Source organism: Eumetopias jubatus, unplaced genomic scaffold, assembly GCF_037043125.1.
Source record: "Eumetopias jubatus isolate StellerSeaLion01/CBP00866 unplaced genomic scaffold, mEumJub1_p1.0 scaffold_124, whole genome shotgun sequence".
NCBI lineage: Eukaryota > Metazoa > Chordata > Mammalia > Carnivora > Otariidae > Eumetopias > Eumetopias jubatus.
In genome coordinates, this window is record NW_028274930.1 from 344,118 (window position 1) to 355,274 (window position 11,157).

Below are 11,157 nucleotides of genomic sequence, written 5' to 3' on the forward strand. Positions count from 1 at the left end.
TTTGCTTTCTATTTCATTGATTTCTGCTCTGATCTTTACTATTTCTCTTCTCCTGTTGGGTTTAGGCTTTATTTGCTCTTTTTTCCCCAGCTCCTTTAGGTCTAGGGTTAGGTTGCGTATTTGAGACTTTTCTTGTTTCTTGAGAAAGGCTTGTATTGCTATATACTTTCCTCTTAGGACTGCCTTTGCTGTATCCCAAAGATTTTCAACAATTTTGTTTTCATTTTCATTTGTTTCCCTGAATTTTTAAAATTCTTCTTTAATTTCCTGGTTGACCCATTCATTCTTTAGTAGGATGCTCTTTAACCTCCATATATTTCAGTTCTTTCTGACACGCCTCTTTGATTGAGTTCTAGTTTCAAAGCATTGTGGTCTGAAAATATGCAGGGAATGATCCCAATCTTTTGGCACCAGTTGAGACCTGATTTGGGACCTAGGATGTGATCTATTCCAGAGAATGTTCCATGGGCACTAGAGAAGAATGTGTATTCCGTTGCTTTGGGATGGAATGTTCTGAATACGTGAAGTCCATTTGGTCCAGTGTGTCATTTAAAGTCTTTATTTCCTTGTTGATCTTTTCCTTAGAATGATCTGTCCATTTCAGTCAAGGGGGTGTTAATGTCCCCCACTATTATTGTATTGTCAAAGTGTTTCTTTGCTTTTGTTATCAATTGCCTTATATAACTGGCTCTCCCTGTTAGGGGCATAGCTATTTACTTGTTTTCATTCTCATTGATTTCCATGAATTGTTTACGTTCTTCTTTGATTTCCTGGTTGACCCAAACATACTTGAGCAGAGTGGTCTTTAGCTTCCAAGTGTTTGAATTTCTGCCAAATTTTTTCCTCTGATTGAGATACAGTTTTAAAGCATTGTGGTCTGAGATGATGCTGGGAATAATCTCAATCTTTTGGTATCGGTTGAGACCTGATTTACCCAGTATGTTGTCTATTCTGGAGAAAGTTCCATGTGCGCTAGAGAAGAATGAGTATTCTGTTGTTTTAGGGTGGAATGTTCTGTATATACCTATAAGGTCCATCTGATCCAGGGTGTCATTCAGAGCTCTTGTTTCTTTGTTGATTTTCTGTTTAGATGATATGTCTATTGCTGAGAGTCGAGTATTGAAATCTCCTATAATTAACATATTGTTATCAATATGATTATTTTTGTTAACAGTTGGCTTATGTAGATGACTGCCCCCATGTTGGGGGCATAGATATTTACAATTGTTAGATCTTCTTGTTGGATAGACCCTTGAAGAATGATATAGTGTCCTTCTGCGTCTCTAATAAAAGACTTTAGTTTAAAATCTGTCGAAGAATTTCTACCCCAGCTTTCTTTTGAGGTCCGTTGGCATGGAAGATGGATCTCCATCCCTTCACTTTCAGTCCGGATGTATCTTTAGGTTCAAATGAGTCTCTTGTAGACAGCATATGGATGGGTCCTCTCTTTTTATTCAATCTGCAACCCTGTGCCATTTTATGGGAGTATTTAGGCCATTCACGTTGAGAGTGATTATTGAAAGATATGAATTGGGCGCCTGGGTGGCTCAGTCGTTGAGTGTCTGCCTTTGGCTCAGGTCATGATCCTAGCGTCCTGGGATCTAGTCCCATATTGGTCTCTCTGTTCGGCAGGAGGCCTGCTTCTCTTTCTCCCACTCCCCCTGCTTGTGTTCCTGCTCTCACTATCTTTCTCTGTCTGTCAAATATATAAATAAAATCTTTAAAAAAAAGCAAGATATAAATTAATTGTCATCATGTTGCCTGTGAAGACGTTATTTTTATAGATTGTCCCTGTAAATGTCTGTTGTAGATCACTCTTGGGGTTTTTCTCCTTTTATACACCCCCCCCCTTAATATTTCTTGCAGGGCCGGCTTGGTGGTCAGAAAATCTCTCAGTTTCTGCCGGTCTTGGAAGCTCTGCATCTCTCCATCCATTCTAAATGACAGCCTTGCTGCATAAAGTATTCTTGGCTGCATGTTTTTCTCATTTAGTACCTTGAATATGTCTTGCCAGGTCTCTCTGGCTTGTCAGGTCTCTGTGGATAGGTCTGACGTTATTCTAATGGTCCTCCCTCCATACGGAAGGAATCTATTCCCCCTAACTGCCTTTAAGATGGTTTCCTTGGTTCTAAGATTTGTACGTTTTACTATTACATGCCGGGGTGTTGACCTGTTTTCCTTCATCTTGAGAGGGGCCTCTCTGCCTTTAGGACATGAATGTTTGTGTGATTCCCCAGATTAGGGAAGTTCTCAGCTACTATTTGCTCAAATATATCTTCTAGTCCTCTCTCTCTCTACCCCCTCAGGGATCCCAATAATTTTGACATTGGAACCTTTCATGGTGTCACTTATTTCTCTGATTCTATTTTCATGGATTTTGCTTTGTTTTCCCTTGGCCTCCTCTTTTTCCTTCTTGTCTATTAAATGGTCTTCTAGATTACTAATTCATTCTGCTTCGTTTACCCTGTTAGATTATCTAGATTAGATTGGATTTCATTGATAACATTTTTAATTTCTGCCAGTTCGGCTTTCATTCTGCCCTTAAAGACTCTATGTTGCCATTAATCGATTTCTCCATTCTAGCTATTGTCTTCACAATTGCTAGCCTGAATTCCACCTTCTTCACCTCGGTTATATCTATATCCTTTTGTAAATCTGTGGCAGAATTCACAATCTCTGAGTCTTTCCTATTTTGGTTGTTCCTCCTCCTAGTCATTCTGTTGAAGTGTGGTTGAAGTAATGTATAGACTCCAACTTATTGACCAACCCAAGCAAGTTGCACCTGTTTTATAGGGACCTTAGGGTTGTTGCCCTCTTGTTCTCCCAGCCTGTCTTCTAGGGAAGGGACCTGCCACATTATTACTCAGGCAACCCTGTTTGGGCAGAGTTGCTCTGCCCCCTGTATGGGGGGAATGGGCTTAGTGAAAACTGTTTTGGGGGGCTTTTTTTTTTTTTTTCTGGCGGCTCTCCTGGCAGCTTTCCACCTCTCTTCCGATAGTCAAAGCAGAAGAGATCATTTCCAACCCTCTCCCTCAGAGCGGAGAGATCGCAGTCTGTTCTTCAGTGAGCTCTCCAGGCCGCACGAACTCCGTTTCTGTCTGTGTCTATAAACTGCAGTTTCCTGGGTTGTGGTCCGCTCAGCTGCACTCCCAGTCTTCACCTCCAGGTCGGGGCATGCTTCCGTCCATTGTGCTTCTAAATATGCAAGCCACCTCCAGTTCATACACACAGCCCCGCCGCTCCGGGTTTCAGTCCGGGCGGGGGCGCTGCCCTAAAGTCCTTTCCCTGCCACTACTAGTCTGTGAGTCTGTGCCCGGTCCCCAGCTCTGTCCCCAGCCCGGGAGTCTATCCCTCACCAGCAGTGCAGGATCCCCACAGCTCTCTCCCCCTTCTGTTTATCTTCCAGTATGTGCCCACGGAATCATGACTCCCCACTTCATACCTCGAAACCAACTGCCTGCGTTGTTCTGTTTGTAGAGATCCAGATCTATCTTCTTACACCTCAGGCTGATTTCATGGGTGTTCAGAGTGGTCTGGTAAATATCCAGCTAAATTCTGGAAAGCAGTTGGAATAGGGTCCCCTACTCTTCCACTGCCTTTTCCTCTTGAATTCCTATATTGTTATCCGAAAATAATGTTACACGGTATGTTAGCTAACTTAAATTGAAAAACTTTTTTTAAAAAACGGATTCAGGTCCAGAGTTGTATGCCGTGCTCTTAATGCCCCACCCATTAGGTCTAGGCATTCATGGTTGCTTTGTACAACAACAAATCTTACTACAAACTCCTTGACTCCATGCCTGAATGCCTTCTCTGGACAGGATGTGGAGTTAGCCAGTGGTGCTGGGGTATTGATATGCTTGAGTGCAGCCTACAACCTCTTCACCCAGCTGTTGGTAGAGGAATGACCCAGCTTACGTGTCTCTTGAGTTGGGCTCTCTGAACAACTTGCAAGCATGTCCTGCATGCTCCCTGAAGACTCCACAGGACTGAGCTCCACTTGTCCATAATAATGACCCTGTATCAGCCTTTACCATTCATGTGTAACTCCCCACTTTTCTCTACATACTTTCTGGGTCACCTCTCAAATATAATACTTGCCTAGATGATTAGCACCAGCTATGCCAAATTAAGACAACTGGTGATGATTGGGATGTGTAGAACTATCTTCTGTTCTACTGATATTAATAACTTAATAGATATTAAGAGAATTGGGAGAGAAAAGTAGAAAGATGAGCAAAACTAAGAAAGAATAAAAACTTAATTTTGAAAAGACGAAGGCCCGTTTCACAGCCAAGGGAGAGAGAAAAGCACAGAGAGATGCATTATTTTGCATGATTCTGAACACTTTCCTGGGATATATAAGTGATAACAAGGTTGAAAAGGAAAGAGAAAATTGGTGAACTCTGGCATTTTATATCTTGCCTCCCATAAGCCAACCTCATCCTTGATGGGATGCTGTAAACTTTCTCAAAGTGCACAGAAAGGCCACAGATGTTTAGTTCCCAGCGCAGGCCTGGAATTCCTTCCATCTTCTTGGGTTTAGATTTCACCTATGAGTTGGTCTATCAGATGAACTCGATGTTGAATGAGCCAACCTCTTTGAGCCAGATCCTCCCCCACTGGAAGTAAGAGTGAGCGGAAAATGAGCAACACAACCCTATGCCAACTTGAGACCTCAAAGCAGAGCAAGGTAGCTGAGAAGCCATTTACTGATTGCCTAAGGAAAGTGGGTAAAATGGACAGCACAGCACATCAGGGAGATTCATCTCAAGGATGAATCTGAGCTCTTTCCTCTGATTCCTCTCTCAGAAGACATAGAGGAGAATTGAAAGACAGCCAAGGGCACCATTTAACACCGTGTTAATTGAGATAATAGTCTGGGGTCATCTAATCGTCCTATCAATGCTTCTCAAGCTTTTCCAGGGCAAAATATCCACCCACTAGATACTCCTCAATAATGTTGATTCCAAGTTCCTACTTCCAAGGATGCGAAGTCAGTCAGTCACATTTATAGGGACTGAGAGACTAAAGAGCAGACAGACCATGGATGGATCATGGTGCAAAAATACAACTCTGACCCATAAACTGCAGCAATCTGACCAGAAACCAACCACCTTACTTATGATAAACAGTTCAGGAAGCCAGTTGCCACAAGTCCAACTTGGAAGAAGTCGAATCGCTAAGTTTAGTAACAATCTAGGAAGCTAAACAATAATTTCTGTAGCGATAGTCCACAAATTAACAATTTTGGTTAATAACAGACAGCTTTCCTATATTTTTTCCTTCTTGCAATTTAGGACAAGCCAGAGAAATCCAAATACAGACACCAAACCAATCCCCCTGCTTTCAGTTAGCCTACCTCCAGCTTCCCCATGCCAACACCCCCAAGCAGAGCAAACCTGAAGCTTCTCTTTTTCCTACTCTAAAGCTTTCCCACTCCCCTATCTGCCACCGAGACTCAGCCAAAACACAAGTTGAGTGGCTGACTGCCTTGCTACAGCAAGCTTTGAATAAATAGCCTTTTCCTTACTCATCTGGGTGATCTTCTTTTATTTTCACAGTGCTCAGTAATTATTTGTTGAATGAGGAATAAATAATAATTGAGTACAAAAAAGTATAAGACATCAGTTGTGTACAAGTTTCACAAAATTACTGGCCAGGCTCCACTTCCTGTCTTCCATGATGAAACTCCCAGATTGTAGTTTAATTTTTATCTTTTTAAAGATTTTATTTATTTATTTGACAGAGAGAGACACAGCAAGAGAAGGAACACAAGCAGGGAAGTGGGAGAGGGAGAAGCAGGCTTCCAATCTAGCAGGGAGCCCAATGTGGGGCTCGATTCCAGGACCCTGGGATCATGACCTGAGCTGAAGGCAGATGCTTAACGACTGAGCCCCCCCAGGCGCCCCCCAGATGGTAGTTTAGATATTTAGTTGTTATCCTCTGTGGTGATCATGTTCTCTCCCAGCCCCATGGGTAGGTAAGGGTAAAGACTCTGAGAGAAGTGTGGGTGGATATGTCAGGGGATAACCCATGGGTGCCCTGGGATAGGTGCAATCTGGGGTGTTTTTCAGAATCAGGGCTATGGGGAATGAATTTTGTCCTGAATTCAACTCATTAATTTTTGCTTCTTCCTTGGTGTGGAGCTTCTATTCCCTCAGCTCATTATGAGCTGGGTAGGGTGCCCTGAGACATCTTTTCTGCAATAAAGATATAAACCTGGGGCATGAGCTCATCATCAGTTTTATGAGAAACAGGAGAATATCTTGGGCAGTTAGCTCCATAAATTCGTCTTTGGGGCCTTGGAGTTGGGACAAGGTGTGTGTAAGAGCCTTTCCCAGGCCACCATTTGCTCACACATTGTCCTGAGGATTAGACCTTTGCATGCTTCTTGGGTCTGGCCCGTCTCTGCTGAGATTCACAGGGTGGAGCAGAGGCTGAAGTCTGGTGAGCTGAATGGGGTTGGGAAGTCTGAAGCGGGTGAGGGAAGGCCTGACAATTGAGAGACTAAAAGTGACCAGGAAGTGGGAGAAGTTCGTCCAACTTCAGGTTTCAACCTAGAGAGTCAGACTGCACACAAATATACCTCCTTGCTGTCAAGAGACAACGTTTCTTGACATCAGAGACCAGTCAGATGGTAATCCTACTTTTCTTGGGCAAAATCATCATCGTTTATCCACTCTCTAGTCTGGATTAGTCCACTTTATTGTCCAAGTAGTAGAGTGGTGAATGGTTGAGATATGTCCTGAGAGGCATCATGAGAATTCTCATGATGCATTTAGCAACAACATTTAGCTCTGTTGCAGTACCTGCATTGGGTAAACTTCATTAAAATCTAAATAGAAACAAAAAAGAATGAAAAAAACGAAACAAATAAAATCAAAATCTCCTCCTAACTTAGAAAACCTCTCCACAAAGTCACCAGAGAGAGGAAACAGTTTTATTTATTTATTTAAAGATTTTATGTATTTATTTGAGAGAGAGTGTTAGTGAAAGCACAACTGGAGTGGAGTGGAGTGGCAGAGGGAGAGGGAGAGAAGACTCCCAGCTGAGCAGGGAGCCTAATGCAGGGCTTGGTCCCAGGACAATGAGATCATGACCTGAGCCAAAGGCAGATGCTGAACTGAGAGTCATCCAGGCACCCAACAGTTTTATTTTTGAGCAAGTATTAAACCAAAGGGTGAGGTGCATCACATTCTACCTGCTGGGAGCCGGCAAAACAGAAGGAATGTCAACTTTTTATAGTCAGGCAGTGACAACCCATTACATATATGCTTTTGAGATAAACAAGAACTTGGCTTCAAGTAAGAGGATTTGACAAGACCATTTGTCACACTCAGATCATTCACCAGGTAATGGGGGTGGCAATCTCCTTTAGTTAATTGGCTTTATCCAAAGGGGGGAGAAAACTTTTCACAGTTTATGGCAAGAGGTAGTTTTGCCACTTAGAGTGCGACTTCAGTGCCTGTTGAAGTTAGGGTCCCCCTCTGCCACAGAGCCTGGGAGATAAGGGCGCTACCTTCCTTGATGATTACATTTCCAAGAGATGGATCCCAGGTCCTTGAGAAAGACATTTCTGGGTCAGAGCACTGGCAAGAGGCTTACTTAACCTTTAAAAGGTTTAAACACCTAGGAGCAACAAGGAGCTTACAATGATAAGTTTTCTAAAGCAAATGCTCTGAGAAAGGAGGAGAGTGTCACTTCTCTTTTTTAAAATTTGCATTTGGGGCTCCTGGGTGGCTCAGTTGGTTTAGCGACTGCCTTCAGCTCAGGTCATGATCCCGGCGTCCCTGGGTCGAGTCCCACATCAGGCTCCCTTCTCGTCAGGGAGTCTGCTTCTCCCTCTGACCCTCCCCCCTTTCATGTGCTCTCTCTCTCTCATTCTCTCTCTCTCAAATAAATAAATAAATAAATAAAAATAAAATTTGCATTTGTCCTTACATCGCTCACCCCCTTTCTCTCCTTTCTTTTTCTTGTTCCTCAATAATTCACCTCCCCTCTTAAATCTCTGTCCTACTTCTACAGCTATTCACCTTCCATTTACCCCCCTTCTCTCTATCCCTTGTATTCTCTGGCTCCCTGGTGTCTTAGCGAAGTAAGGATCAAAGTCTTACTGGCAACTTTCTGAGGGCAGCTGAAAAAAGATAGGATTGTCACTGCAGGAGGAAAGGGTGGGTCCATGTCAGAGGGCTGGGCTCTGTCATTTAGAAGAAACAGGAGATGGGTATTTGGAGATGTCAGGTTAGTAGTTTCATTTGTTTGCTTCTTTGTTTGTTCTCAAGGTCTCAGCCATGCAGCTCTGAAACCACACCTCCTTATCAGATTTCATCTTTTTTGGCCTGTTCAGCTACTCAACATATGACTTATTCCTTTTTTCCCTTGTCCTTTTGGCCTCTGCTGTAGTCTTACTTGGCAACATCCTCTTCCTCCTGCTCATCCAGGCCAACAGGCACCTGCACACCCCGATGTACTTTTTCCTGAGTCAGCTCTCCATCATGGACATGATCATGATGAGCACAGTGGTGCCCAAGATGGCAGTCAATCTTCTGTCAGGCCGTAAATCCATCTCTTGGGATGCCTGTGCCACTCAGATCTTCCTAGTGGTCATGGTAACAGGAGCAGAGTGCTTCCTCTTGGCAGTCATGGCCTATGACCGGTATGTGGCAGTCTGCCACCCCCTGCGGTACCCTTTGCTCATTAACTGGAAGGCTTGCACTCTCCTGGCCCTGGCATCCTGGATGGCTGGGGTGTCTTTAGTTTCCCCTACTGTGGCTCTCTGGAAGTGGATCACTTCTTCTGTGAGGTCCCTGCCCTGCTGCGTCTCTCCTGTGCTGACACTTCACTCTTTGAGGATCTCATCTATGCTTGCTGTGTGGTCATGCTGCTGCTGCCCCTTGTGGTCACTGTGGCTTCCTATACCCGGATCCTCACAGCTGTCATTACGATGCCCTCCATAGAGGGGAAACAGAAGGCTCTGACCACTTGCTCCACCCACTTGGCTGTGGTGGGCCTATACCATGGAGGAACCTTGTTTAGCTACATGCAGCGGGCCTCCAGTAGGACACCAGTGGGAGACCAAGGCACCTCCATCTTCTACACCATCCTCACTCCAATGTTCAACCCACTCATTTACAGCCTGAGGAGCAGGGAGGTAACCAGGGCCCTGAAGAAGGTGCTGGAGAGATGGGGAGTGTAGGCATACTTGCCCTTCTGAAGCTTCCTGTCTTGGTCTGCCCCTTCCTCTGCAAACTCAGGTTTTCTTGTGGCTCCTCTTCTCCTTCTGTACTCATTGGGCCTCTCTGGCTGGTTGGGGCAAGCCTGTGAGCTGAGTAATCAGAAAACCATTTGGACGGAAGATGGCAGGGTAAAAGATGGTACATGACCAGCTACATAGTGAATCTTTCCCCACATTGAGCACCAAAATTTCCATGGTTTGAAGGCCCACATGCAATAGTTAAATTCTCCTTAGGGTTGGTAGGGGAAGTCTTTATTCTGAGTTGCATGTTTAAAGTGAGTGAGGAGGGGAACCCATTCAGAACCCATTTGTGCACTGAAATGTGGTAATGATGCTAGAATCTAGCATAGAGGAGCTGTGCTACCTTGGGCAAGGTTATTTCTCTCTCTAAACTTCCATTTATTATCTATACCATCATAGCTACCAGTAAAGTAAGTCCAACATTTCTGGCAGTAATTACTTACTAACTACTGGAATACAAACTCCATTTCCATGTATCTTATGTTATTCAGCAACATAAAGATTTCTGTGCCTTCTTGCAATCGTGCTTTATGTACAAGTAATAGAGTATAAAATCTCAAAGAAAAATGGCTGGAACATTTTGTCTACCACTTATGCTGACAGCGGCACACTGCAGAAAGTATAGAGGATACAAACATGTCTCTCCATGCAAAGAGGGAATTTTGTGATCAGATTGATTCTTGATCATTGAGACTAAATGTGGAACAAGAGTGAGGTGTGAGAAGACTCTGCCAGGAACTGGTTTCTATAGTTTCCATCACAGGGGCTCTGGAGGGATTTGGGAAATAATCTCTTGATCCATGTCTTCTGCAAAGATCTTCCTGAACTGGACAAACCATCTTCCCCCCATCACTCACTCACACTGCTCTCAAGAGACCTGCATTCACTTCCTAAGAGTCCGTGGGTGTGCACAAAAAATGGTGAGGGAGAGGCCATGGTAAGTCTTGGGAGAGTCCGGCCACAGATATAAAGTGTTCCAGGCAGATGAAACAGTATTCTTGAGCAGAGAGGGCCAGGGATAAAGCTAAAGAGCGTTGGCCAGAGGGAATAGGGCCCACATTGCCTAGGGCCTAGTAGGTCAGGGTAAAATGGTAGGACTTTGAGCAGAGGGGAAATATGATCTGCCTTAAGGCTTCAAGGAATCACTGTGCCTTTTGTGTAAGGTCCGTCGTGATGCTCATATAATAAGTCAGATAAGAAATCATGGCACTTGGATGAGGGTAGAAATAAAGGAGGTGGCAGAAGTTGACGACAGGTTTTGGATATAATTTGAAGGTCAAGCCCACAGAATTTTCTGCCTTACTGGAGCTGAAGATTTTGTTAGTTCACAAGGTTTTAGGAGGGATAAAATTAGAAATTACATTTAACACATTTGGCACTCTGAGCTCTTTGTTAGCTCCTTTTATTAAAATGCATGTGTGGGCACCTGGGTCGTTCACTCCGTTAAGCGTCTGACTTCTGCTCGGGTCGTTATCCCAGGATCCTGGGATGGAGTCCCCCTCGGGCTCCCTGTTCAGTAGGGAGTCTGCTTCTCCCTCTGCCCAGCCCTGCTCCTGCTCTCCTCTTTATCTCACAAAAATATAGTATTATAAAATAATAAACAAATAAAATGTAATATAACAGTATAATTATCTACTAATGTTTAAAAATTCAACAACTCAGTTTTTGTGTTTAAAGGACATGTCATACAAAATTCCCCCCGAATAGCAATTTTAAACATACATAATTATTTATTAGTGAGAGCCCAACTGGGGGGAGGCACAGAGAGAGGGACACAGGCAAGGCAGAGGGAGAGGCAGAAGGAGGGGGAGAGAATTTCAAGCAGACTTTCTGCTGAGCACAGGGTCTGATGTGGGACTCAAACCAAGAATCCTAAGATCATGACCTGAACTGAAGTC

At 43.9% G+C, this 11,157-nt stretch overlaps 1 pseudogene; it reads left to right on the plus strand.

Annotated features, from left to right (window-relative positions):
• Positions 1–8,294: 8,294 nt before the first annotated feature.
• LOC148161583 (olfactory receptor 2M5-like) lies at positions 8,295–9,199 on the plus strand (annotated as a pseudogene).
• The last annotated feature ends 1,958 nt before the right edge of the window (positions 9,200–11,157 follow it).